Source organism: Bos grunniens, chromosome 3 (assembly GCF_055505025.1).
Source record: "Bos grunniens cultivar Pamir isolate PY7600 chromosome 3, Bosgru_T2T1.0, whole genome shotgun sequence".
Taxonomy (NCBI): domain Eukaryota; kingdom Metazoa; phylum Chordata; class Mammalia; order Artiodactyla; family Bovidae; genus Bos; species Bos grunniens.
Genome location: NC_141167.1, coordinates 106,492,612 through 106,514,944, shown reverse-complemented (window position 1 = coordinate 106,514,944; position 22,333 = coordinate 106,492,612). Strand labels below are relative to the sequence as shown.

Below are 22,333 nucleotides of genomic sequence, written 5' to 3'. Positions count from 1 at the left end.
CTGTAGCAAGTGATTAAAACTGAAACTTGTGTGAGAGAAAAGGGATCGGGGGATATATCATACCACTGTATACTGATTTTATGTGTGTGTGCACACGTGCACTCAGTCATGTCTGATTCTTTGTGACCTGATGGACTGTAGCCCACCATGCTCCTTTGTCCATGGGATTTTCCTGTTACCAGTACTGGAGTGGGTTGCCATTTCCTCTTCCAGGGGATCTTCCAAGCCAGGGATTGAACCCAAGTCTCCTGCATTGCAGGTGAATTCTTTACTGCTGAGCCACTGGGGAAGCCCCCATTATAAATTAGGTCAAATAAGATTGAGATTTGGTGTTAAGTTTTTGTTATTGAATAGTTTATTGGATGTCATTTTACCATAGTTGAGTGGATTGAATGAGCAAAGTGAATTACAAACAACATGTACAGCTGTAATTGTAATTTCCCTGCCAAAAGATACTTTTTTGCTTGGAAAAGAAACAACTATGCTGACTTAATAGATTATTTAAGAAACAGTAAATTGTAGATGTAATTTTGAATTTCACTGATGTAATTTTTATGGAGACATTAAAACCCTCATTGAATCCAGGTATTCTAATTAGGGCCTGTTGGCCTAAGATTTTTATTAAATTATATAATTGATTGATGTAGTTTCTTTAGTAAGAAAATATGCAGATAATAATGACAGTTAGCTCTGTTCTTGCTCTGTTCTTGGTTAATTTGCCTAGTAGTCTTTAAATTGTTTCACACAGATTCCATTTGTTTGTTGATGTATTTGGCTGTGCCAGGTCTTAGTTGCGGCACACAGGATCAGTAGTTGGGGCAGGCGGGGTCTTTAGTTGCAGCATATGAACTCTTAATGGTGCATATAGGACCTAGTTGCCTGACCAGGGTCCCCCGCGTGGGGAACAGGGAGTCCTAGCCACTGGACCTCCAGAGAAATTCAGTAGTTTCTTTAAATTATGCCATATTATTAGATTAGCTTGGTTTTGGATAAAATTTATATATTTTTAATTGAGATACAATTCTAACACCATAAAATTTCCTCTTTTAAAGTGTGTAGTTCAGTGGTTTTTAGTATATCCCCTTATAAGCTACATACAAAGGTTTGCAACCATCACCACTAACTTCAGAATATTTTCATTACCTTGAATATATGTTTTAATTTGGCTATTACATTTTAGAAAACTGATCACAGGGCTAGTGTTTTTACTTTCTACTTCACAAAAGAGGGTCAAATTTTGTATCCTTTAATTTTGAGCATAATCTCTAATGTAGGCTTGTAGCAATGTTTTATTTATTCCTCCATAAAATATTTGATTGCCTTCCCTGTGCAGTAAATGAGTAATTATGATATAGTATGATAACTTACAACAAAGCTAGCGGAGGTGATGAAATTCCAGCTGAGCTATTGAAATCCTAAAAGATGATGCTGTTAAAGTGCTGCAGTCAATATGTCAGCAAATTTGGAAAACTCAGCAGTGGCCACAGGACTGGAAAAGATCAGTTTTCATTCCAATCCCAAAGAAGAGCAACACCAAAGAATGTTCAGACTACTGTACAGTTGCATTCATATCACATGCTAGTAAGGTTACGCTCAAAATCCCTGAAGCTAGGCTTCAGCAGTATGTGATTAAAGAACTTCCAGATGAACAAGCTGGGTTTAAAAAAGGCATAGGAACCAGAGATCAAATTGCCAACATTCACTGGATCCTGGAGAAAGCAAAGGAACTCCAGAAACACATCTACTTCTGTTTTATTGACTACACTAAAGCCTTTGACTGTGTGGATCACAACAAACTGTGGAAAATTCTTAAAGAGATAAGAGTATCAGACCATCTTACCTGTCTCCTGAGAAACCTGTATGTGGGTCAAGAAACAAAGTTAGAATCTTACATAGAACAGCTGATTGGTTCAAAATTGGGAAAGGAGTATGACAAGGCTGTGTATTGCACTCTGCTTACTTTTGTACAGAGTACATCATGCAAAATGCGGGGCTGGGTGAATCATAAGCTGGAATCACAATTGTTGGGAGAAATATCAACAACCTCAAATATGCAGATGATACCACTCTAATGGCGGAAACTTAAAGGAAAAAAGAGCCTTTTGATGAAGGTGAAAGAGGAGAGTGAAAAAACTGGCTTAAAACTCAGCATTTAAAAAAACTAAGATCATGGAATCCGGTCCCATCACTTCATGGCAAAAAGATGGGCAAAAAGTGGAAACCATGACAGACTTTATTTTCTTGGGTTCCAAAATCACTGTTGACAGTGACTACGGTCATGAAATTAAAATACGCTTGCTCCTTGGAAGGAAAGTGATGACAAACTTGAACAGTATATTAAAAACAAAGACATCACTTTGCCATCAAAGGTCCATATACTGTAGTTTTTCCAGTAGTCATGTATGGATGTGAAAGTTGGACCACAAAGAAGGCTGAGTGCCAGAGAATTGATACTTTTGATCTGTGGTGTTGGAGTAAACTCTTGAAAGTCCATTGGACTGCAAGGAGATCAAACCAGTCAATTCTACAGAAAATCAGTCCTGAATATTCATTGGAAAGACTGATGCTGAAGCTTCAATGCTTTGGCCACCTGATGCGAAAAGCCAACTCACTGGAAAAGACCCTGATGTTGGGAAAGACTGAGGGCAAGAGAAAGGGGCAGTTGAAGGTAAGATGGTTAGATAGTATCACTGACTTAACGGACATGAAGTTGAGCAAACTCCTGTAGAGAGTGAAGCATGAGGAAGCCTAGCATACGGCAGTCCATGGAGTCGCAAAGTGTCAGGCATAACTTAGTGACTTATCAACAACAACAAATGATAACTTCCATAATAGGAATACATATGAAGTGTTCATAGGACTGTTTGGAGAAGGTTGTGAGCAGGAAAGTATGCATGGAAAGCTTTACAGTGGAACTTGTATTTAAAATTAGATGTTGACATTTTTGTTAGCATTTGCTAGACAAATTCTAATTTGAGGACAAAGTAAATAGTAAAGGGCAAAGGTGAATTTAGCATGTTTCCTAGAGTGTTTGTGAATTGTGCTGTCAAACAGTTTGACAGCCCTTTAGTGTAGGTGGGCACTAAGAAAATAATAAAGAATGGAGGACAAGTGGGGAACTTACAACTTTTTATTGCACTCAAAAGTTAAAATTGCTTTTTTGAAAAGTTTTTCTATTTGAGAAATTTAGGATTACTTTAGTAAGTAAGAACCCTATCATTTGTAACTGTAATATTAAATCTTACCAAAGACATAGTACCTGAATTTTATTTTCTAAATCTGTTAATACCTGACTACTTTGGTCTTCATGCATACTTAGTCGCTTTAGTCGTGTCCAACTTTTTGTGACCCTATGGACTGTAGCCCACCAGGTTCCTTTGTCTATGGAATTCTCCAGGCAAGAATACCGGTTGGGGGGGGGGGGTTGCCATGCCCTCCTCCAGGGCATCTTCCCAACCCATTGGCAGGCGGGTTCTTTACCATTAGCACCGCTTGGTTTTCATGCAGGAGTGAAAGTCAAGTAGGAGTAATACTGGGGCAGGTTTGTAGAATTTCTTGAGAACACAGAACTGCAACAGCAGATGGCATTAGAGATCAGGTTTAAGGATGAGTTGCAAGGATTTAACTGTTAAGGGGGGAAGGGAAATGAGGTGAACTGGGGATTCAGAGTATAGCTGGCAAAGTTCAATATGACCCTTGGGCATTGCTGGTCTGTTTAAAGGTTTATCTGTAGTTTTTCAAAACCTACTATTTAAAAAATGTAGCAATTAAGAATTCTCTCCCAAGAAGAAAAGGAAATTTTTGTTGTATATCTAATAACTCCTTCTCCCCCAACTAAAAAAAAGGTAGAAAAATATGAAGGTGGCATACAGGATCTATTTAATAGCCTTAGCTTCTTTATTTTAACTAAGTATCACTTTGCACCAACAAGTACCTAATATTAGATGTTAGGAGTGGTATATCTGACTGGGTAAAGATTTACCTGGGAAAAGGGGCAGTAGTTTGCATATTAACTGTGGCTTCCTTGGATATAAATATGAGTCTTTCTTCAAACTGGATTTATGGTGTTCCTAAGGCTTTGGTTTCTCCAAAATCTATTTTCTAAAGAGGGAATACATATTAGCAAAAGAAGATAATGTCTCAAAGATGTCAGAAATAAGTAGTGTTTAAGTGAAATAGTAATGAGAGCCCACTCTTTAAACAGAATAGGTTCTGAGCTATTCAATTTGATCTTTTTTCCCTCTTTATTTTTTAACAGTCAAGTTCTGGTCTGCTATGTGTATTTTACCTTCATTTTTGGAAAACATTTCAAAGTTGATGTGCAAGTCAAGAACTTGTAATAAAGTTCTGCTCCTCTATTAGGAAGTTGGAGTTTAGGAGGTGTGCAAAAGCATTTTGACAAAAATTCACAGATGGTAAATATATACATTAGAATATTTTAACTGTTTTTAGCCAAGCTACATAGAATTACTAACATCTGAGTAGGTATGTGAAAGTAAAAAGACAATCCCAGAATTCAGTAGTAACTTTCACAGTAAAAACGGTGGAAGAAGACAGACCTGAACCCCACCTTTTCATTTTTTGGCTTCCTTGCTAAGTATGATTATCCTGTAGTTCCTTGTCTAGTCCTTGGTTGCATGCATAGGGAGCTACAGAAGACTGCTGAAGAAATCACAGATTCTGAAAATTAAAAGCCAAAGGCAGGGGAACTTGGTAACTTTTCTTTTTAAACTGTTTGTTAATTATGAGTGTTAGGAATTCTCAAAGAAGTGGAAAATCTCCTAGGCATTCTTGGTGACATGTTTTTCTTCTCTTTCAGCCTTGAAGTAAATTGTCTAAGATAAAGATGAGAAATTAGAAAAGTAAGTTTAAGATTACTAAGTTCCTAAATAAAAAGAAAAAAAGTTGCAGTATACAATAGAGAGAAGAAGTAGGATGATGGAGTGGAAAGACTCAGCTCAAATGTCACCCAACTCTTTGAAATGTTACCTGAACCTTCCCAGGCAGAGTTAGTTACTCTAACTTCTGTGCTTCCATTGCATATATTTCTCTGTTTTTAACATAAATCACATTATAGTATAATTATTAATTTGTCTTTTACTAGTGAATGCTCCTTAATTGTCAAGGTGACCTTTTTAGTTTTTGCATTTCATGATCAACACAGAACATGCTTTAAAAATAGTTCAATAAAATTATAGACTGTGGGTTTATCTATAAGCATAAATACTGCCACCACCACCAAAAATACTGCCCTTAAAATACAGCTTGGGGATAAGAGAATTTGTTTGCCTATCCCTAAGATAGTGCTTATTCATGTAACTTTCATAAGTGAACTACTCAAATATTTTCTCTTCTTTCATTTACTTAAAGTATGTACATATTAAAACTTATTAGGTTCTATTGTGATTAGTATAGTCAATAGGTCATTAATTTTAAGAAGTTAGTATTATTGGTAGTAATGCTTGCAACTGTGGCTGTTTCATGAATTTCCTGGTAAGGCACAACTTTGGTAACTACTCTTCTAAGAGGTCAAACAAAAACTTTACTTTGTTTTGTCACAACACAGAGAGGTGAGCTAAGTTATCTATGTTATCTCCAGTTAAAAACAACCCCCCACATTAGGCTCTTAGTTTAAGAAAATATTTTTAGTAGTCAAGTACCTTTTGAATGCATCTGACATATCTTAGTGACTCACCCACTAAAAGGTGGTACCAGATTGTTATCAACCAAGGGCTCTTGTGCCCAGGCAGCAAGTCAGACTCTGGCAGGGGTGTTAGCATCAGAGTAAGAATTTGTTTGCAGGGCTCCAAGCAAGGAGAATGAGCAGCTCATGAACTTTGTTCTGATTGTTTGGTGCTAAGGTAACAATGATGTTTCGGGAATGCCAACCATCTGGTTATAATCGGCCTGGGGTCTGTGTACTTGTGCCCAGCATATAGTCACCATCTTCCACCTGGGTAGGAGTCTTAGTTTCTACAGAACGCTCAAGGATATACACCAGATTGTTATTCATGTCCCTTCAGGAGAAACCTCGAGATCCCTGTGACACTACAGCCCTAATGGTTAACTGCTTGAGCCTACTGTTTTGAATTTCCTTGAAGGCCTAGAAGCTTTTTTTTTTTCCCCCCAAGTAACAGGAATACAGAGGTGCTTTTGTACCCAAGAACGCTCCGCAGGGTCTTGGTTGGTTTCAGTATCCTCTTTTCTTTGATACTTCTCAGTCCTGAGGGGAACAGGGGCAGGACAAGAAAGGAAATAAAGCTTTGGATAGAGAGGTTAGTCATAAACCCTATATGAAGTTGATTTTAGGGAGAGTTTGTCTCCAGACGAACCCCAGATGAAGCTTTTATTCTTACTGGTATCTGGTTTATGTTTACCCAGTGTTTTTTTTTTTAAATACAATTTTTTTGTGTGTTTAAGCTCCTTAGTTCTTATTAGTGAATTCAAGATTTGGTAAATAAGAGATCGTCACATTCTTCTTACTTGTAACTTGTGAGCTGAGTGCCATCTGTGAGTGTAGTCTTATATCAACTTATGGGGAGGTTCAGAACACAAGTCCTCATTATCCCACTGTTACTTTTCCACTGCCATGTTCTGGTTGTAAAGGTTATTCAAGCAGGAATACCTGATGGTATATAGCTATCTCCAGGTTCTGCTTTGAATGGAATTCTGTTTTACCTTCATACTGATTGTTTGCTTTGAAAGCTGCTTGAGCTAGAATTACTTTGTAGTAGAGAAGAGAATGGTTGGCATAGATCCCAGCTTCTCCAGGGCAGAGGCTATTATGCAAATTTTCCCAGATCTTCACATTTCAATAAAGCCTTCTTTTCTCCCTTTAACACACACAAAACAGACTGTTAAGGGGGCAGCCAAGATCTGCCCTAAGCCTTGAAGACAAAATAAGGTCAGTGCCACTCTTTTCCCAAAATACCACCAATTGTAGAAGCTCCCATCAAAGCTCCCATAAATGGAGGGGAAAAGCAGATCTCTTCTATTGCACAGTGCAGCTCTGCTATAAATGTACCAAGAAGATTAAAACTACCATAATTAGTTTCCTCAGGCTCAGCTTCAGTTCTTGCTTTCATTTTGTAGTTGAAACTTCTCTAAATCAGCATTGCTTTTGGCTGGTTGAGCAGTTTACTTTCTTTTAAAGTGTAGCATGTTAGGGATGTCTGCTTGAGTCTGATTGTGGTTTGTTTTAATGGAGTACATAATAAGATATGCTAAATGTGAAAAATATTTCTCATTTCATTGTTGATTTTGCTAATAGAAAAAGTCATTATTGAAACAAATTGATAGAAGGCATAACTTGCTTAGTCCCAGAGAATTAAGCCTAAATATCATCATGCTGACTCACTAATTCACATACTGCTTTTTATGGTTGTCTGTTCATATCTTTATTTCATTTTAGTGACTGTATATCATGCCAGAGGTGTTTACATACAGACTGCTCCATAAGTACACGTTGCTAGTAAATTCTGAGGTACAGCTGCTTAGAAGTGAAGATTTTTGGATTACATCAGAATTAACAGCCCTATATGATGAGATAACAAACGTGGAGCTTTTATGAAACTTCATGAATAGGGACAAAAGGTTAAATACATGATGAAAAAAAGATTTTTTTTTTCTCCTGACCTCATTTAGTCAGTCTAAACCACTGAAGACATTTTTCTGAATTGTTCCTCTTTCCCAATTAGTTATATAGGGATTTACGGGGAGAAATCTTGAGAGAAAGAGTATAGATTAATTTATACGTGTGCTGTGGTAGTGATTTTACACTTCAGGAAAAAACTGGGTATAAAGAATCTAAAGACTTTTCCTCTGCTGTTAATACCTAAGACAGATTGGTGTTGTATGTTTGTTGCTTAAGTTATATTCAGTAGCAGGTTAAGTTATATTCAATAGCAGGAAAAGCCTCTCCATACCATTATTATTTATTATAGTATTCTCTGAAGGAATTAAACTTCCTCTAGTAATATATGTTGGTTGACTCTTTAATGGGGGCAATATAGTATAATAAAAATGAGCAGGTGCAGCCACCTAATTAATGGTTATGTAATTTAAGAAAAACCCATAGTGGTCAGCTTTTGAAAAGAAAAACTTGTGTGATTTTATATTAAAATATTTGATTTAATTATCTGTATGTTAAATTTTCTTTTGAGACTTTTCCCCCAACCCCCATTCTCAGATGTTCTGGTACAGTCACTTGAGAAAAACTGTCCGCAAACATTTTTCTTTACCTTTTTTAATAGTTGTCCTAGAGTTTGCAATATACATTTACAACTAATTTAATTAACCTTGAATTAACACTGTTTTGCTTTACAAATACCTTGTAATAATAAAATGGCACAAATTCCTCCCTTCCTTTCCTTGTCTCTTGTATCATTACAGTCATTCATTTCATTGTAAATAAAGATACACATTCACATCATCATACTTTATTAAATACATTGTTGTTATTATTATTTTAAATAAACTTATCCATTAGATTAGATAAAAATAAGAAAACTAAGGAATTCCCTGGTGGTCCCATGGTCAGGATTCTGCACTTCCACTGCAGGGAACACAGTCCCTGATAGGGGAACCAAGATTCCCCCATACCTCTCAGTGCCGCTAAAAAAAAAAAGAATAAGAAAAATAAGTTTTTATTTTACCTTCACATCTTCTCTGCTGCTGCTGCTGCTGCTAAGTCACTTCAGTCGTGTCCGACTCTGTGCGACCCCATAGACGGCAGCCCACCAGGCTCCCCTGTCCCTGGGATTCTCCAGGCAAGAACACTAGAGTGGGTTGCCATTTCCTTCTCCAATGCATGAAAGTGAAAAGTGAAAGTGAAGTCGTGTCCGACCCTTCACGACCCCATAGACTACAGCCTACCAGGCTCCTCCATCCATGGCATTTTCCAGGCCAGGAGTACTGGAGTGGGGTGCCATTGCCTTCTCCCCATCTTCTCTAGTGGTCTTTTATTCTTTATATAGATTCAGATTTCTGTCAGAGAAAGTCTTTGTTTCTTCTTCATTTTTAAAAATAATTTCACAGGTTACAGAATTCTAGCTGTTTTTTTTTTTTTTTCTTTCCTTCTAACACTTTAAATATGTTACTCCACTCTCTTCTTGCTTGGGCAATGTCTGAGGAGAAGTTGGATATAATTTTTATTTTTGCCCATCTGTAGTTAAGAGGACAGTTTTTTATATTTTGGTTAGCTTGTACCTCTAGATTGTAAACTGAGACTTCTCTGGCAGGTCAGTGGGACTTCATTGGGACTTCTCTGGCAGGTCAGTGGTTAAGAAACCACCTTGCAGTAGAGGGGACACGGCTTCAATCCCTGATTGGGGAACTAAGATCCCACATGCTGCAGAGCAGCTGAAGAGCCCACAAGCTCTGGAACCTGAGTGCCACAACTAGAGAATCTGTGCAAAGCAATGGAAGATCCTGCATGATACAGTGAAGACCCCACATGCTGCAGCTAAGACCCGATGCAGACAAATATTTAAAACAAAAAACCCAAATAGTTCTGGGTGCCCCCTCCCCTCTTAGGTAGAACAGGATGGCTAGAGTGGACTAGAGTTGGGTATTTCCTCCCACCAGATCAATTGCTGCTTCTGCTAAGTCGCTTCAGTCGTGTCCAACTCTGTGCGACCCCATAGACAGCAGCCCACCAGGCTCCCCCGTCCCTGGGATTCTCCAGGCAAGAACACTGGAGTGGGTTGCCATTCCCTTCTCCAATGCATGAAAGTGAAAAGTGAAAGTGAAGTCACTCAGTCGTGTCCGACTCTTAGCAACCCCATGGAATGCAGCCTACCAGGCTCCTCCGTCCATGGGATTTGCCAGGCAAGAGTACTAGAGTGGGGTGCCATTGCCTTCTCCGACCAGATCGATTAGGCTTTGATAAATCCCAGCAGGTTAAGCTCTGGTTAATAGTTTCTCCTGAGGGCAGACCTTGTTAGAAACAGAATGATCTGGCATATTTCAAAATAGTTCCTTTCCCCCTCTGCAAGAATTTAAGAGGGAATTTTTCTCATTGTGCCAACCTAGTGGAGATCCAGAAGATAAAACTCATAAAAGTTTGTGGGAATCACAGTAATTGAGTTCTCCTGGAGTTTTCAACTCTCAAACTAGTCTACATTGAGCCTCCAGCAGTTTATCACTTTAAAGTTGAGGTTTCCCTACCCTAGCACTCACTCGTTCCACCAGGGTTTCTGCTCTGGTAAATGATTCTCCATCAGTCACTTCAGTTTTGGGGCCTGAAGTTTACTCTCTGACCTCACGTCTATTATGGATATAATTGTTTATTCTTTCCATTTAACTTTTCACATGTTGTTGGGATAGAATGTTAACCTCCATACTTCTCCATAAATCTTTTTTTTTAAACCCTATTTGATTTTTTTAAATATATATTTCATTTATTTATTTAGGCTGCTCCAGGTCTTAGTTGTGGCATGTGGGATCTAGTTCCCTGACCAGGGATCGAACCTGGACCCCCTACATTCAGAGCACAGGGTCTTATCCACTGGACTACCAGGGAAAAGTGAAAGTCGCTCAATTGTTTCTGATTCTTTGCGACCCCATGGACTATACAGTCCATGGAATTCTTGAGGCCAGAATACTGGGGTGGGTAGCCGTTCTCTCCCCCAGGGGCTCTTGCCACCCCAGGGATCGAACCCAGGTCCCACACATTGCAGGCGGATTCTTTACCAGCTGAGCCACGAGGGAAGCCCAAGAATACTGGAGTGGGTAGCCTAGCCCTTCTCTAGTGGATTTTCCCCACCCAGGAATCAAACCAAGATCTCCCGCACTGCAGGCAGGTTCTTTACCAACTGAGCTATCAGGAAAGCCCAGACTACCAGGGAAGTCCCTCTATAACTCTTTGATCAACAAACATTGTAATAGGGGTGTGTATGCATGCGTGCTCAGTTGATTTTGTCATGTCCAATGCTTTGCGACTCCATGGACTGTATCCCACCAGGGTCCTCTGTCCATGGGATTCTCCAGGCAGAATACTGGAGTGGGTTGCTGTGCCCTCCTCCAGGGGATCTTCCTGGTCTGGGCATTGAACCTGCATCTCCTACATTAAGGCAGATTCTTCACCCACTGAGCCACCTGGAAAGCCCAGAAGTGTGTATAATTAGTTTGTAAGAAGATAAAATTGTGAATTTCCATTTATATCTCAGCTTTCATTGCATACAGAGTAGTTTCAAAATCTGCCATGTACTGGGATGATAGGAGGATCTTCCTGGCACATATCATGTAAAAGACGAATATATAAACTCCTAAGGCACGTTACTGTTCTAGTGGATTCCAGTAAACTACTTTGAATAAATTTTCCTGTGTTGATATTGTTATCTATAGAGTGTAACTTTAAAGCTTTCCTTTGTTCAAGTGCTGTTTTTTTAACATGTAATAAGGCTATCCTTTCCTGTTTCATTAAGTACATGACAAGTTAATTTCAGAATCTCTTAGTATAGCAAGAATGATGAAAATAGCCTACTGTATTTCTGTTTACAGACTAGTTCTGTTACTGAAATTCTGTGCTGTAATCCTCTGAACACACCTTGAGGATTTGAACAAAACATCCTATTCTTGGTTCCAAAATCTTAAGTTATGAGCACATAACCTTTACTATGTTTGTTTGTTGTAAGTACCAATTAAATAATAATTTAAACTGTCTTTTCCTTTTTTTGATGTCCCTGTGAAGTCCCCTGAACCACCAGAGAAGTCCCAGTTTATAGTCTATGGAATTTTGTACAATTTTTTTTTGAGATTCTGTTGTTATAGTTTGTGCGTTACAGATATCTTTCATTCAGTGATCAAAACAGAATTTTAATTTTATCATCCTGTGCTGTCAAGTATTTATGTCTGATGTGTGAGATACAGAAGTAGCATATTTAATTATGTCATTAACATTTTGTTCTGAGCAGAGTGAGATTTTAGGAACAAATATTTCAAGAAAATGTTTTCTCAAAAGGAACTGAGCAAATCTCAAAAATTTTTTTGTCATCAACTTATAGGTTATTGGCAGTTTGTAGAAGCACTTCAGAAAGCTTATTCAGATATGAGTGAGTGATTGAAGTCGCTCAGTTGTGTCCGACTCTGCGATCCCATGGCCTGTAGGAGCCTACCATGCTCCTCCGTCCGTGGGATTTTCCAGGCAAGAGTATTGGAGTGGTTTGCCATTTCCTTCTCCAGAGGATCTTCCTGACCCAGGGATTGAACCCAGGTCTCCCACATTGTAGGCAGATGCTTTACCATCTGAGCCACCAGGGAAGTCAAATATTAGGACTCATGAATCTTTTCCATAAAGACAATTTTTTTTAAGGTTAAAAAAATATTTATTGGCTGCACAGGGTCTTCTTACTGCAGCATGCAGGGTCTTCTTTAATTGCAGCATGCAGGATTTTTTTTCTAGTTGAGGCATATGGGATAGTTCCCTGACAAGTGATGGAACCCAGGCCCCTGCATTGGGAACACAAAGTCTTAGCCAACTGGACCACCGGTGAAATCCCCATAAAGACATTGTAAGGCTTTTTTTTTTTTTTAATGGAATGAGAATAACCCTTGTTTTAGGTATTTTGTTCTCCTCTAACATTTTCTTCTTTTTTATACTATTTACTATGTCCAGATTAAAGTTGAATTATAATGAATAAAGGTGATTTATTTTGGAGTTTCTCTCATGAAATTTCGACCTACATAGACATTTTTCTTTAATTAATTTTCACACAATGTCAAGAGTTCCCAAAGAGAAATTTTCTTGAAAGATTCAAGGATTGCTAAGAGAAATATTTCACTTAAAGGGTAGTATTAATATGTTTAATGTTGTTTAGCTTAGTGTACTAAAATTTTAGAAAGATTAGAATTATGACATAAGTGCAATTCTTATTCTCTTATATGATTATTGAAGTATTAATTCATGATCTTTTGTTTATTTATTTATTGACTGAACCATGTGGCATGTGGGATCTTAGCTCCTGGACCAAAGATCAGCCCCATGCCCCCTACAGTGCTGCAAGAGTGAAGTCTTAACCACTGGAACACCAGGGACGTCCCTGTGGTATCTTATAAAGGAGATAGTTTAAATTATTTTTATAATTTTTTTTCGTGTCTCCCTGTTTGTAGGTTACCCTTTAATTAGATTCTGTGAATATATTTATAGAGGTCTCATTTATTTTTTTTAATTCTCTTGTACTTCTTGGCAGTCACTCATAATAATGGCAAAATATGAAATCCCTGATGTAAAAAACACATATGCTTTCTTTTACTAGTGATTTTGAACATTTTTTTCTTGTTCTACTAATCAGTTCTCTTTGAATTGTCTGCCCATATATTTGCTTGTGTTTTATTTTGAGATATTGGAGGACTTTTTTGTTTTGTTTTATTTTTTTAAACTACATCTGAGTCTTTTCCTTTATATATATATCTTGTTATTAATGCCTTTCTCCCAGAAAGATTACCTCAAGATAGAGAAGAACTAAAAATTTACCTATAATTTATTCTAACCCCATTCAAGGTGGGAAGTTAGGACTGGGATTCTTCAAGGTCTGTATCCTCAGTGACCCAGCCCTTAAGAAGGGCTCAGAATTGGAAATGAAAAAACAAGAAAGTTATTGATCATGAAAAGCAACAGGAAGTAGACACAACTAACAGCAGGATTAAATTTTGCAGGAACTTCAAATAATATATTTGTTGGATAAAGAATATAAAGTAAGTTTATTTGAAGTGATTTAAGACTTAAAGAAGAATAAGCCTTTAAAAAATGACCAGGCAGATTTTCAAAAAGAAGCCAATGTCATATCTTTTCTAGATATGAAAAACTGTATTTTCTTGATGAAAAATGCATTCATTGATGTTTAAAACTCAGTGAATAATTTAAGCAGCTAATTTAGACACAGCTGTGGAGAGAATAATAAACCAGAAAATAACATTGAGAAAATGCCACTGTGGGCTTCCGAGATGGCTCGTGGTAAAGGATCCGCCTGCCAAGCAGGGGACACAGATTTGATCCCTGGGTTGGAAAGGTCCCCTAGAGAAGGAAATGGTAACCCAGTATTCTTAACTGGAAGATCCCATGTACAGAGGAGCCTGATGGACTCCAGCTATGAATCATGGGGTTGCAAAGAATCAGACACAACTTAGCAAGTAAACAACCACCATCATTCACCTCATGAAAGGGATGAAGGGTGAAACAACAGTCCATGAGCTTGGGAAACAGAAACGTGTAAAAGCACCCAAGGAGACAAATAGAAGAAGAAAAGTATCAGTTGTGTAAAAGTGAAATTAGAAGCATCACATGTAAAACGGTGGGAAAGGAAGAATAAAATGGAAATGAACAAGACTCAAAAGGTTGGGAGTGTGATATTTATGAAAAAAAGAAGAAATACAAAAATGTGTAACTGATACCTTAAAAGAAGAAGGCAGAAATTTTAAACTTTAACATAAAGCAAAGAACCTCTTTGTGAACTAGGTGAAAGGATCAAATTACCTCCTGAGGATAAAATTCAAGATGTTCTCAAACATCAAAATCCAGAACCAAAGAACAGTGGGACAAAATCCATAATGTCCTCAAACTGGATAGTTTCATCTATACCAAAATGATAATGACAGACATTTTTGAGCACCTCTTTCTTCAGGAAATTTTAGAAAGCAACCTTCAGTCTTTTTGTTAGCCACAAAGAAATGTAACATGCTTAGTTGCTCAGTTGTATCCAACTCTTTGCGATCCCATGGACTGTAGTCTGCCAGGCTCTTCTGTCCATGGGGATTCTCCAGGCAAGAATATTGCAGTGGGTTGCCATGCCCTCCTTCAGGGGATCTTCCCAACCCAGGGATTGAACCCAGGTCTTCCACATTGCAGATAAATTCTTTACCAGCTGAGTCACCAGGGAATGGTGAATTTCTACAAACAATGTAGAAATGAGAGAGAAAATGAAAGTCATTTAAGTATATACTGATCTCTTCATTTAATATAGTAGGAGTCAGACAGTGTCAGTTGTTAAAACTGATACTGTAAAAAACTGGTGTAGTAAAAAAATTATATATGTATGTCTAATTGGATAATGAGGCAGCAACAGGAAGAGAATGCTGATTTAATCACTGCTAATAATGTCAGCAAATATTGAAGGCTAAGGAGAAAAGGAAATATATACTAATCTGAATGCAGAGTTCAAAGAATAACAAGGAGAGATAAAGCTGTCCTGCGTGATCAATGGTGAGAAACAGAGGAAAACAATAGAGTGAGGAAGACTGGAGATCTCTTCAATAAAGTTAGAAATACCAAGGGAACATTTCATGCAAGGATGGGCACAATAAAGGACAGAAACAGTAAGGACCTAACAGAAGCAGAAGATATTATGAAGAGGTGGCAAGAATACATAGAAGAACTATATAAAAAAGATCTTAATGACCCAGATAACCATGATGGTGTGATCACTCAACTAGAGCCAGGCATCTTGGAGTGCGAAGTTAAGTGGCCAAGGAAGCAACTCTGACCAAAGCTAGTGGAAGTGATGAAATTCTAGCTGAGCTATTTCAGAATAATCCTTAAAGCTGATGCTGTTAAAGTGCTGCACTCAATATGCCAGCAAATTTGGAAAAACTCAGCAGTGGCCACAGAACTGGAAAAGGTCAGTTTTCATTCCACGCGCCAAAAAAGGGCAATGCCAAAGAATGTTCAAACTACCGCACAATTGAACTCACTTCACATGCTAGCAAGGCAATGCTCAAAGTCTTTCAAGCTAGGCTTCAACAGTATGTGAACCGAGAACTTCCAGATGTATAAGCTGGATTTAGAAAAGGCAGAGGAACCAGAGATCATATTTCCAACATCCATTAGATCATAGAAAAAGCAAGAGAATTCCAGAAAAGCATCTACTTCTGCTTCATTGACTACACCAAAGCCTTTGACTGTGTGGATCACAGCAAACTGGAAAATTCTTAAAAGACATAGGAATACCAGACCACCTTATTCTGTCTCCTGGGAAACCCATATGCAGGTCAAGAAGCAACAGTTCAGACCTTACATGGAACAACTGGTTTAATATTGCAGATCCTTTCCAACCTTAGTCTTTTGTCTTCTTTTATGCTCTGGTTTTCTCCATAGCACATTTCACTATCTGATATTCTCAATGTTTTACCTTTTTATTGCCTCTTGCCATTCCTCACGCATTAGAATGAAATTTCTGTGTTGAAGGGAAATTTTTTTTTGTTGCTGTTATTCCTAGCATTTAAACAGAAGGTACTTTAAAACTATTTGTTGAAAAAATTAATTACTGATGAAACAAGAGTTCAAGATTATAAAGTAGATAAAATCAGTAGTGTTTTTGAATACCATCAGTTTAGAGTTAAGAACGGAGAAGGCAAATGGCACCCACTCCAGTACTCTTGCCTGGAAAATCCCATGGACGGAGGACCCTGGTGGGACACAGTCCATGGGGTCGCTAAGAGTCGGACACTATTGAGCGACTTCACTTTGACTTTTCACTTTTCGTGCATTGGAGAAGGAAATGGCAATCCACTCCAGTGTTCTTGCCTGGAGAGTCCCAGGGACGGGGGAGCCTGGTGGGCTGCCATCTATGGGGTCGCACAGAGTCAGACACGACTGAAGCGACTTAGCAGCAGCAGCAGAGTTAAGAAATGTAACAAAAAATTTATTCAAAGAAATAACATTGTTTATAAAATATTCAGAAGGAAACTTGACAGCAAGTGTTTAGGAGCTGTATGAATAAAATTATCGGTATCTAGTAACACCAATAAGCTTGACTAAATAGATAAATTTACTTTAGTTATTGTGGAGCCAAAGTTAATGTTGAGATATCTTTTTTCCTATTTTAATATATAAAATTAATGGTACTTGGGAGTTTTTCAGTATTTTATATGAACTTCAAGGTCATCTAGAAGTATACATACGCAGAAATAACCGGGAAGACTTATGAAAATGTTCTAAAAAGTAATGGTTATGGCTGTACAATTCTGTGAATATATCAAAAACTTGAATTTGTGCTCAGAAAGGGTAAGTTTTACGTTATGTGAATTATATCTCAATAATGTTATAAATAATCAAGGAATTCCTATAGGATTACAAAAAGTCAAATTTTTTTTAAGTATTAAAACATATTATAAAGTTATAGTGTCAACATATTATTGTATTAATGGCTCAGGAATAAACATAAATGTGAAAGTGAAATCACTCAGTCATGTCTGACTCTTTGCGACCTCATGGCCTGTAGCCTACCAGGCTCCTCTGTCCATGGGATTTTCCAGGTAAGAGTACTGGAGTGGGTTGCCATTTCCTTCTCCAGAACATAAATGTAAAAGAAGCAAAATGGAGAGCTTAGACCTAAATATAAATAAAAATATGTGATATATGTATTTTAAGCCAGTGAATATGAAATGAGAAATGGAAAAACTGTTAGAACAATAGACAAAACCTTTTCAGGTAAAAGTTGTTTCTCTACTGTAGATTATGTTTTAAAAATCCAAAATAGATAAGTATTTTAAAAGTAAGAATGAGACCACAAAAACATTCATTGAAAATGTGGTGAAGATTGTCAATAGGAGGATGTGATCGTTTCAGTTATGCTATGAAAACCAAACTATAAAGCTAAAGAGACTATTTAATCCAGTAAAATGGTTAAGAGCTTTAGCTCTGAAATCAGACTTATGTTTAAAGCATATTTGAATCACTTAATGATTAGGTGACTTTGGTCAGGTGACCTAGTTTCTAAACTATATTCCCTTGTTTAAAAGTAAATAAATTTAATGAGGATAATTACATTAACCACATCATATGTTTGTTGTTTGGATCAAATGACAGATTGTGTGGTAGTACAGTTTTTCATATGTTTTTGAATGCATTGAACTTCTTTTTAAGAAAAACAATAGGAAGCAGGAAGATAGCCAGTAAACTGAGAGAGAAATGTGCAACATCAGAGAAACAACTACTATTTCAAGAATACTGAAGGCTCTTCAGAATGTGCTGTGCTTAGTTGCTCAGTCATGTCCAACTCTCTGCGACCCCAAGGACTGCAGCCCACCAGGCTCCTCTGTCCATGGGATTCTCCAGGCAAGAATACTGGAGTGGGTTACCATTTCCTTCTCCAGCTCTTCTAAATAAGAAATTATAAACTCCACAATTTAGAAAAATGACATAGGTCAAGACCTTCAACAGCTGTTACACTGCTGAGAAAATATACAAGGACTACAAAATCACATTCCAAAAAATGCCTCGTTCAGAATACCAGTCAGTAAGTGAAATGTAAATAGAAATGCCTCAAAAGTGTATCTTAAACAGGTTGTGAAACCTTAAACACTGATAATGGGAGTAAAAAAATATTTTCTTTACATTCAGCACATTGACATTTCACAAAAAGAAAACTCACATAGCTTAATGTGAAAATATTACAAGCAATATAAGAATACAAACCAAAAAGTAGAAAAAAAAAGAAAGAGTCAATAGATGAGTATAGACCTCAAAACCAAAGAGGTGGAAATATTGAAACCATCTGAAAGATTTTGAAATGGTTTTTTGGGCAAAAAGACAACCTATTGATAAAAACAGGACAATAAGAAATGGATTTGAAATGAACCAAATAGTAATTAATGTAATGACATTTGAAATGAAAACTCAGTGCGTTTATTGGAAGAGTAAATGAGAGAATATTGTTTTCTGGAGATAGATATAACCAAATCACCCAATTGTCAAGGTTTGGGAACGTTAAGATTGACATGAATACTGTTAGTCTGATGTTTAATTTCAGAATTGTCAGAAGCAAGGTTGTCATTTATTACTGGTTCTGCCATAAAGAATATCATAAGTCATAAGATATTATCTTGGGTTACAGATGCAGTGTTTATAATACTCTGAATTTTTATAATAAACTTTTTTCCATTAAAAAAAAATCTTGATACAGAGCTGTCCTATTTGTATAATTACTAATTTTGTGTATCTTTTGCTATGACAAACCTAGACAGCATATTAAAAAGCAGAGACATTACTTGGCCGACAAAGGCACATCTAGTCAAAGCTGTGGTTTTTCCAGTAGTCTTGTATGGATGTGAGAGATGGACCATAAAGAAGGCTGAGCACCAAAGAATTGATGCTTTTGAACTGTGGTGTTGGAGAAGACTTGAGAGTCCCTTGAACTGCAAGGAGATCCAACCAGTCCATTCTAAAGGAAATCAGTCCTGAATATTCATTGGAGGGACTGATGCTGAAGCTGAAGCTCCCAATACTTTGGCCACCTAATGTGAAGAGCGGACTCATCAGAATAGACCCTGATGGTGGGAAAGATAGAAGGCAGGAGGAGAAGGGGACAACACAGGACGAAATGGTTGGATGACGTCACCAGCTCAATGGACATCAGTTTGAGCAAGCTCCGGGAGATGGTGAAAGACAGCGAAGCCTGGTGTGCTGCAGTCCATGGGGTTGCAAAGAGTCGGAAACAACTGAGCAACTGAACAGCAACAACAGATACACCCTTCAACCAAGCAGTTCCACTTTTAGAAGTTGATCTGAAGGAAATAATTGGATGAATAGGCAGAGATTTATATAATTAGATGTTCATCATCATAGTACAATAACAGATAGGCAAGGACTTTCCTGGTGGTCTAGTGGTTGAGAATCTGCTTGCCAATGCAGCAGACGAAGATTCTTTCCTTGATCTGGAAAGATTCCCCCATGCCGTGGAGCAGTGAAGCCCTTGTGCCACAACTATTGAGCCAGTGTATATAGCCTGCAAGCCACAACTGCTGAGCCTGAGCTCCTAGAGCCTGTGCTCCACAGCAAGAGAACTTACCTCGGTGAGAAGCCTGTGCACTGCAGTAAAGAGTAGGCCTCGCTTACTGCAACTAGAGAGTGCTCACGTGAGGCAACGAAGACCTTAGCGCAGCCATAGATAAATAAATCTTTTTTTTTGTGGGGGAGGAACTGTTAGGAGAAGAATTTAAATTAAAAAATAAATAGCCAAAAATTGTTTAAAAAGTAGCCAGTGTGAGTTTGATTTTATTAATTTTGAGCTATTATGAAACCATTAAATTGATAGACTCACTCTTGATTTATTTACATAAAAAGGCATCTTCCTTGTATTATTCCAGTGGGATATGAAGCCACAATCATTTTGGCCCCATTTTAAAGAAAGAATGTACATGTGTTTATTTGAGTATATCATGAAGTATCTGAAATGTAAAATTGTTTATCTATGGATGATAGTATTTATACCTTCCCTTTTCTAGTGAGAATACTTTTATCTTTGTTTTCAAGTTGAAAAAAATTGTATGCTGGAAATGATGTTTTGATACAGTATCCTTTTCATTGGAAATAATATACTCTTAAAATTGATACCTCTTACCCTTAGTTGTCATTTTAAGAGATTCTTAGAATTGTAAGAGAGTAGTACCACCAGTACCAAATGTAGTTTTCAACATATTATTCTCTTTAACTCAGTTTATTCAGTGTCAGTATTTGGAAGAAAAAACTCTTTGAAACCAAATTATCTGTGTTTTCTGTTTTATTTTTATTTTTCCCTTCTTTAGTCATAGACCATTTACTAATAGTTAATGTGGAATACTAACTAGTTTAGGATGATTTTAATTAATCTGAGACATTTATTTCTGACAAAGGTGAAAAACCAGATTTCAATATAGTCTTTTAGGAGTTTACAGGAACCAGATTTTTTTTTACTTTTCTTTTAGGCAGAATTTTAAAAATATGTTGATGAAGTGTAACATAAATATAAGTGTAACAACTCAGTGAATTTTCACAAATTCAGCCACCCCTTGTAATGAATATTTAGTTTAACAAATAAAACTTTACCAGCACCCACTAAGATCTATGCTTTTTTCTCATTACTACCGCACAGGAGGGGTAATCATTTTCCTGACTTTTATTATCATAATTAGTTGTACCTCTTTGTGAACTTAATATTCAGTATAAATAGAGTTATACAGTACGTAATTTTATTCTTACTCTATATTCTTTCAGTCTTGTTTGTGAACAGTATCTGTACTATGGTACATAGTCATAGTTTGTTCATAACAGATTTTTTAAGGTAAGTTATAACATTTTCAGATATAAATATATTTTAAAATACTTAATAAAGCCTTTTTTTAAGGCTTTAATTTTTAAGTTTTGAAAAGTAACTGTAAAAGTGCAAAATGGGAATATTGTTTTTTTAATAAGATGGAAATAAAATGTGCTTCTTTAATTACAAGCTTAATATAATTCAGTTGTATATGAGACTGTCAACAAAGCCCTTTTCCTTTTGGGCAAAATTATGAGAGTCCAGTCCAAAACAAGAGATAGTTCTCTTAATTCTGAGTCAGTCAAATATTGGTCATATTTTGTTTCTTCCCTCATAGATTACTATTTTCATTACATTTTAGTTTATTCTTCCATTTTTAACCAGATATGTACGTATTAATATAGCCACATTCCTTTATCCCTGTCTTATACAGAAGGTATTGTTATAACAACTGTTGAAATTTTTGTTTTTCCCTTTAATAATACATACTCTAGATCATTGCATAGCAGTGTATCGATATTTCCTTTTTTTTCCCCCAGTTTTTTGACACTCCATTGTATAATATATTTTGATTTATTTAGCCAGTCCCCTGTAGGTAATTATTTAGATTTATTTTCAGATTTTGCTATTAAAATAGTGTTACATGTTTAGCCTTTTGCAAACATTAGATTTTTGCCAGTGTGTCTTGGGTGTGCCAGTGTGTCTTCTGACCTAAAAGTGGGCAAAGGAATTAATGCATGTGTGGTACTTTTCTAGCTATTGCCAATTTCTATTTTGTAGGGATTATACCATTTTATATACACCACTTTTCCGTGTATGCATGGATTTGGTTTTGAGTTTTCTATCCTGGTCCATTGGATCCTTTGTCTTTTCGTGCACTACACTATTTTTGTGATAGAGGCTTTAAAAGTTAACATTTGATACAGTTATCCCCTTCTTTTTAGATTTTGCTAGTATTCTTGCTTATATATTTTTCCTAATGAATGTTAGTAACTTTTCTTATTCCTGAGAGACTCTTGTTGGTGTTTTTATGAGGATCATATTAAATCCATAAATTTGCTTAGGGCAAATTGTCATCTTTATGTCTTCCTATCCACACACACAGTATGTCTTTACCTTTGTTCAAGTCTTTCATTTGTCAGTTATACCTCAATTCTAAAAAATCTTTGCTGAAACATGAAGAAAATAATCTTTGTTGTCCAAAAGTAAAGCATACTGTTGTGTGAAATTATAAATTCATTTGTAAAGTATATAGTGAGGGTTCATGACTTTTATAGCAATTTATATTATGACTTAAGATTTTATATAAAACACATTCTAAAGAA

General features: G+C 36.8%; 1 protein-coding gene and 1 non-coding gene across 21 annotated transcripts in view; one reads left to right on the top strand and one right to left on the bottom strand.

The window, feature by feature from the left end:
* ASH1L (ASH1 like histone lysine methyltransferase) overlaps positions 1-22,333 on the top strand; it is a 207,762-nt gene that overhangs the window by 38,916 nt on the left and 146,513 nt on the right. For 5 of the 20 annotated variants that reach the window (XM_086393210.1, XM_086393207.1, XM_086393209.1 and 2 more), the window contains one exon: positions 4,820-4,862. The exons of the other annotated variants lie outside the window; for them this stretch is intronic. The gene's annotated coding sequence lies outside the window, so the exon portion shown is untranslated. The remainder of the gene's footprint in view (positions 1-4,819; positions 4,863-22,333) is intronic. 20 annotated transcript variants of the gene reach the window in all.
* On the bottom strand, positions 10,450-10,522 carry TRNAQ-CUG (transfer RNA glutamine (anticodon CUG)). The gene has a single exon. It is a non-coding gene; the product is annotated as a tRNA-Gln (tRNA).